This window comes from Brassica oleracea, chromosome C4, assembly GCF_000695525.1.
Source record: "Brassica oleracea var. oleracea cultivar TO1000 chromosome C4, BOL, whole genome shotgun sequence".
In the NCBI taxonomy this organism is placed as follows: Eukaryota; Viridiplantae; Streptophyta; class Magnoliopsida; order Brassicales; family Brassicaceae; genus Brassica; species Brassica oleracea.
In genome coordinates this window covers 28,943,712-28,951,387 of record NC_027751.1, presented here as the reverse complement: position 1 = coordinate 28,951,387, position 7,676 = coordinate 28,943,712, and the positions used below count along the sequence as shown (strand labels likewise).

The following is a 7,676-nucleotide window of genomic DNA, read 5'->3' as shown; positions in this document are numbered from 1 at the left end:
AAGTAAGATATGTTCGATCATGCGACAATGCAGCCGACCTCTTCACAAAATCACTACCTACCTCGGTATTCAGAAAACACATCCATAACATTGGAATGCGTCATCAGAAGGATCTATGACTGCTTATTCGAGGGGGAGCTTACGTGGTTGTACTCTTTTTACCTTACTATGGTTTTTCCCATTGGGTTTTACGAGAAAGGTTTTTAACGAGGCAACAAAGACGTTAAGCGAGAGTGGATAGTAACACCGACCCCCAAGGGGGAGTATTATGAAAGTCAAAAAAGGAGGAGCCGATTATGTTGAAAATATAAAAGATGTGGAGCCCGCTGCCACTATTTGCACAGTAAATTTATGCTTATATATACGAGTGAAAACGCTCAATTGTAAACACATCGAAAAAACATCTTTTCTCTCCTTTTATTAATATTCTCTCTCTAGCATATTATCTCATATCAGAGTTATCCATTTTCTGCGGATATAAAATTTCTCTCTTATTTAAATTTCCGTGATACAATAAAATTCCAGTTCTTTAACAGTTTCAAATATATAGAGGTCATGAGCAATTTTTGACTGGGGTTAATACTGAAAAATTGTTAGAAAACATTGTTGAAAATTAAAATTGACTGGGGTCAGCTGAATACTTGAATTGTCCCCCCAAAAAATGTTATACTACATTAAGTAAAAAAAATTTGATCGGATACGTAAAACTATTTGTATATAAGAACAAAATATTGGAAAAATGTCTCCTAATCGTAACCTAGATTCTAGCTTTCTTTCATGTATCATTTTTAATAATAAGAATGTTAGATATTGACAGAAAATCAGAAACGTCAGATATCATCGGTGTCTTCTCTTCTTTTGTACAGATGATATATTTATACTACTTCGATTTCATGACTTTCTTCTTTCCCAAGTCCGAGATAGAAAAGGCGTGGTCTGGTTCCTCTTTTTCTTGGCCATTGAAACTAGGGTTCTTCTGTTATAATGTGATCACTCTGAAAAGCCAAATTAAATAGTGTGGAGTACTAATTTATTACTGGTATTCCAGCGCGTATCGCCGGGTTCGTATATATTTTTTTCTTAAATAAATTTACAATTCATTCTATAGTCTTAATAGTAAACAAAATATATCAATTTTCAGGAAAGTTCCACGGACATGTAAATAAGATTTCGATAGAGAACATTACCCCCACCAAAAAACTACAAAGCTCGCATTAACAACCAAATGAAAACAAAAACAAAAAGAGAAAAAAACAAATCGATCTTACAAAAAAAATGTAAATTGTATCACAAAATTAAATGATACAAACTTCTATCATTTATTTGTAAATGATACAAAAGATAGATCCACCAAAATCGTACGTAGGCTGCCAAATATAACTTAATAGATGGTCTCTCTAGGATAACAAAAAAAAAGTTAATTACGATATGGTAAGGTTAATACTGGAGTCTAAAGCCATGAACCTGCTGCTGTTTTTAAAATGTGTGGGATTGGTAGTGTTTCGGTTAGAAGTATTGGGTTAAGTTCGGGTATTGATCGGCTGTATTTCATAGTCCCGTTAACAGTGTTGTGTTTTAAGTTTTTTAAAGTGTCATTAATTTGGCTTTGCCAATTGTGGGTGACCCTTTTTGTAGTGGAAAACTATGTTGTTAGTTTTTTGGTCTCTTATGCTCTAGTGGTTTGATAAATAACTTGTCTGTCAAGCAATATGTGAACCTTTAACTTATTTTGTTTCAGCGAATTGATGTATAATATCATATTTCTTTGACTGTTTTGAAGCATTTTACAGTGGATGTGCAAGAGCCTGTTCACATCATCCCATCTGCTAAGCTGACTGTAAACCGGACTGCTTCTGAAGACTATAAGGAAGCTCATGGGATACACCAGTGGCGGAGAGACGACCAAGAGTTGGTTTCCAACATTTATTTGTTCAAATAGCTCACAAAGGTTGATTTGTTTTCTTTCTTTTCTCAATTACAATACCCTTTATTTTCTGATTGAAATTTTGTGAATTAAGTTACAAAAACATACAGAAAATATATTTTTGCATCGAACTTTTAAGAAAAAGAAATATATATATAGCCTTCGAAATCATTTTTACTCATATATCTTCTACAACTTCAAAAACCAACTACCAAAAGAAAACCAAACTCCTAAGAAAAGAGTGAGCAAATTTGGTGGAGAAAACGGACAAAAACACCATCCAAAGTAAAGTAAGCAGCTTGCTGCTGCACTCAGCATGGGATTCAGCATGTGCTCGCAACTTCTGCAACACCGTTTTGTGATATCTCTTCAGCCACTTCTGCTATCACACTGGTTTCCTTAGATTTGTCTTTTGGTGTTGCCTTTTTGTCACTGGCAGTAAAAGATTGCTGAAAGATAAACAATCTCCATCAGATATTTATCTAGATAAGAGCACCACACTATGACTTTTGTTGTTTTTACCTGTCTTTTATACAGCTGGTGTTTCTTTTTCCCGTCTTTGATTATATTTTCACAATTCTCATAGAAGACAAAATCATTGAGTATGCATGTATTGTATGCATGTCTTGCTCACATGTTCCTTAAAAAATTTGATTACTTCGACTTCTTGCTCTATCTTTACCTGCCCATTTCAAAATCCACAAAAACTAAAATTTAATTTTTTTTTTCACATGACAGAGGGAGAAACTAAGAAAGGAAACCAGAAGACTCTCTGACCTCCTGTGTATCACGGCTATTAGTAACAGGCTTGTTCTCATTATTCTCAAGCGTAATATGCCTCAAGGAACTATTCGGATATCTTTAATGATGTGACACTTAACAGGGAAGCAACCAACCCACTTGTCCTGCTGCCAGCACTCCGCCATCTGGTTCTAATCAACTGGTCATACCATCTCCGCTAAACCAACAAACTGCCCACTTGTGTTTACCTGTTACAAAAAAAATCATTTCATTTATATTCAAATCGGAACCAAATCAAAACAACCAAACTTTTGCCATATTTCACTTACAGAGAAGATGAGAAAAATAGGGCAGGAGGACTTGTCTCCAGCTGCTTCCACTACAAAAAAAAATGTGGTATTGATAGCACATTATGATAGCGTTGTTTTACGAACTGCTATTAAAAATCAAAAAAAAAAAAACTGAGTTTATATTAATAGCAGTTTATTAATGCTGTTGTGTAAAATCAGTGAGCGGGAACATAAAATCACTAATACCGCCAATATTTAGGTGAAAGTTAGCCACGCGCAAAGACATAATTTTTTCTATTTTTTCAATAGCACATTATGATAGCATTGTTTTTAAAACTGTTATGAAAAATCAATTTCTAATCTTTGAAATCTTAACCCTAAACATGTTTTAAACCCTAAACTCTAAATGTAAACATTAAAACTCTAATTTTGTTCATATCATAACCTGAAATTATAAACTTAAACTCAAAGCCATCCCTTTTAATTTTGGTCTTTAACTTCCAAAACACAAACCTTAAATCTTTATTCAAACTCTATACCCTAAACTCTATACATAAACTTTATACATAAACTATATATAATAAACCTTATACTCCGAATTATAAATATAAACACTAACATATTAGATTCAACACCCCATACTGTTCGTATTTTAGTTCCAAATCTTAAAAAAATTCAAATTTTAGTTATTTTCAAATTTTAATCTCAAAATCTCAAAACCAACCCTTAACATCACACTTCAAGCCCTAAAACCTAAATCCAAATCATAATCTAAATATTAATCTAATATTTTCAAACTTGAACATCAAACCTTAATATAAACTTTTAGTTTATTATTTAAAAAAAAAATCAAATCTTATCCTAACTCCAAACCCCATATATTTAAATTCATAAATTAAACTTCAAATCTAATATTCCCTACATAAATCTAAAAATCTTAAAAATTGCTCTACACTAAAATTTTTAAAATAATACAAATATTAAACCCAACCTCAAATTATTTTACTCAAAACACTCTTAACATAAATATTAATCTTAAAACTTTATTCAATGATCTAATTACTTTATATTTGTTCACAATTTATTCAACTTTAAATTTATCTGCAAGTATATTTCCTAATTTTAATCCTAATTTTTAATAAATTATAAACTACAAAAATATAAATTTTGAATAAAACATAACTTAGAAAAATTACATACAAAACAATCACCAAATAAAGAAAGACAAAACAAAAGAAAATAAAAAAGAAAGATAAAGTTCTTTTGTCCAATCAGAACCATATACAATACAAGGATCACCTTCTCAGCTGTTGGATTACATTAAATTAACGGTTGAGATTAGTCCTTTTTTTTATTCTTTCCTTTTCTTCTCTGGCTCCTTCTCTCTGTCGAGAGATTCATTCTCTCATCTTCTTTCACTCTCATCTCTCTATACGCTTGAAATCTCACCAACTCTCTCATATCTCACTTTTCAGATCTGGTCAACTGAGAAAGGATGGAGATGATAATGTAGACGACGAAGACACAGACTCGCTGGGACGAAGCGCCGAGGCTCACCGGAAAAGGAGACGCGCCGGAGTATCTCTCTATCTCCCTTCTCTCTCTCTGTCTCTCTCTTTCTGTGTCTGTCTCTCTCTCTCTCTGTTTTGATATCGTTTTTATTTTTTTTTCTGGTAAACAAAGGTAGATGAGGCAGAGAAGATGATGTTTGGTGGTGGTGCATAGGTCCGAGGAAGAGATAGAAGAAGAAGAGGGGAAGACGACGAGTTTGGTCGCTTCGGCGGTAGATCTGGAAGAAGATGGATGAGACGGGGCTTCAGAGAGACGACCACGATGGTGGCGTGGAGAAGGTCCGAGCTCCGGTGTACTGGAAGATGACGACCAGCTCGGAGCTCTCGTGATGGACTCTCGGTGGAGGGAGGCGGCGGCAGTAACATTAGTTAGGTTTAGGGTTAGATTAGATTTTTTTAATTACATTTTATTGTTAACTAGATTTGGTTTAGTTTTGTAAACCTGTTTAATTGTAAACCGGTTAATTGTAAACTGATTAAATTTATAAAACAGATTTCTATTTGGTTAATTCATTTTATTTTGTAAACCGAATTAAACCAATAAACCATTATTAATTAATATATCAATTCTAATTAAAAACTAAATTATTCTAAAAATATATAAATTTTTATAAATATAGTTAATAATAATATACGCTATCGTATTGTCCTAGTATACAGCATTTATACAACTGCTATAATAGAGAGGAGACCTAAGATAGCTGAGGCAGACATAGCGGTTTCAATAATGCTAACAATAGCATATGATAGCTGTTTTTTTACGCTAAGAATGAACATTTTTCTTGTAGTGTTCGTTGTTATACGCAGTGTTAAGCTTCTTGTTGCCATTAGAGGTACTGGACCACACGTTATATTTGATGCTTTTGTGAATATCATCTTCGCTATACGATTTGATCACAAAGAGCTTCGCGTTGGTGTAGGTATTAGAGAAAAATCTTTCTTTGTTGTATTCCTTTGAATCTTTCGCTATACGATTTGATCACAAAGAGTACATGCTACTGTCAGATCGTCCCTGATGCCATAAGATAATAAAAAAGCCAAATCATGAACTCAATTAAAAAAAAAAGAAGTTATTATGGAGAGCGATGATCGATCCGATATTTACCAGGTAGGAATACTGAAGAGTGGTGTTGGTGGTCTTTCCAGAAGCATAGTTCATCATGTCATAACCATATCTGGGGTAATACTGATACGCTTGAGGATAGTAGCCACCGTAATAGCCATTGTTGTTGTTGTAACCAAGTTTCTTCTTGGTTGAGAAGCCATTGTTACTGTTTCCGCCGTACACATCCTGCAAGAAAAACGAAATGGTATTAACCATGACACTGTTTCGGTTAGTCCCACAGATTCCATAGACAATATATGGACAGTCAAGAGTAGCAAAAACGGAATGACAATTACCTATCCAGTTTCGTAGTCACCATGAGAGGGAAAACTAAACCATCGAGAGAGAAAGAAGCTTAGGCGTCACCGGATAGTCGTCACACGAAGAGGATAGACGATCTTCAAGATGAGAAATACTCACATATTTATACAGATTACACACCGCCTCGGAGATAAGAACGACACATTGAAGACTCATAGTGGGCGATGGCATTAATTGGAATAAACACGAACAACTCCGTCCGTTTTAGTCAGGGAAAGGAAGCTCAGACATCATGCATCGCCGCCGCATGAAGGGAAAGACTCCCTGCAAATCCTCGATTGTGAAATTAGGGTTAGATGGGGAAGACCATCTTCCCAGGCCGGATACATGGGCAAAATTCATAGCCCAACACGCATTATGCGAAAAAGCCCATAATGGTGTGTTTCGACCTCATGGGACAGGTGGCGAGAAATGCTCCTATCTACATGATGATGTGGAGGGCTGTGTGCATAGCACAAATCTCCTTTATATATAAGATATAGCATTTCTTGAGACGTTTCCTCGATTTCCATAATCCAACAAAGACTAAACTCATTAAATTGATGCGTTTTCGCATAGTTCCATGCACATGGTGACATCAAATGAAGCTTCTTATTACTAACTTAATTAATTCATACAGTATTACCACACCAAGCCTAGCCACATTTTTTTGATCTTCACGTTTTCTTTATAACCCTAAGCTGTTGCTTGTCCCACAAGAAGTTTCCGCATTATCTGACTGGTAATAGAAGGTTCATGAAATTAGAAATGAAAGACTACAAAATTCTTTTCCTTCTTAAGATTCCATCAGAAGAGTTCCGAAACATGGAACCCGGTGAAGACAAATTCCAAGAGAATTCGACACCACGAGGTGTTTTGAAATTGTGGTTTTCGACTAGATAGCAAAAATTGTCTCTATGAAGAAAATTTTCTACTATATATAACATTTGGCTGTAAAAACTACATTTTCTGAATAAATTTTACATATTATTCAAAAAAAAAAAACAAATTCGATTTGAGTAGACATGTGGCCCGGCCCTGAAAAACACAAGACAAATATGGGCTGAAAGGAAAACAAAATTAAAGGTTAACTTCTGGATTCGAACCTGCCACCTATAACTAGAATTCCGGTTAGTTTTTTTTTGAGCAACTTCCGGTTAGTTTAATCATCTGAATTACTTACAATTAGGTGATACCCGCGCCTTGCGCGGGATGAATAGACTAAAATATCGAAGTTATATTGTTATATTTTAGTTGTCCAGAAAAAATATTGTTATATTTTATTAAAATTATATTGGTTCTGGAGTACATAAAAATTGTAGAAGAATAAAAATAAATTGAAGTAAATGATATGAGGTTAAAAAAAGTAAATAATATGAATTTTATAATTTAGTGGACTGATTAGGACTCGAAATTGTAAAAGAGACCAATTATTAAACCTTAATATCTATTATGAGTCAAAATACATGGTTTGGGTTAACTCTTCGTCACTTGAGATATCCATATTTTGTGAACTAAACTCAATCACAATACCTAAGAAGATTGGAAGCTGAATCGAGTGACTCAAATCTCGGGAAATTCGAACCGATAGATTGTAAATTGACAAAGGCCCTATCAACAAATCTCCATATTTAAAAGAAGTCCATATTAAATGATATTTGACTTCAAACTTAACCGAAAATAATTAAATAAATTTCCAAATTTAATGTTTATCACCATTTATGTTAATTTCGTAATAAAAAAAA

The 7,676-nt window shown here is 33.8% G+C and overlaps 1 long non-coding RNA gene across 1 annotated transcript; it reads left to right on the top strand.

Moving 5' to 3' along the window:
• The first annotated feature begins 4,338 nt into the window (after window positions 1-4,338).
• Window positions 4,339-5,035, top strand: LOC106341142. The gene is made up of 2 exons (XR_001269569.1): window positions 4,339-4,533; window positions 4,639-5,035. It is a non-coding gene; the product is annotated as an uncharacterized LOC106341142 (long non-coding RNA).
• Window positions 5,036-7,676: the final 2,641 nt, after the last annotated feature.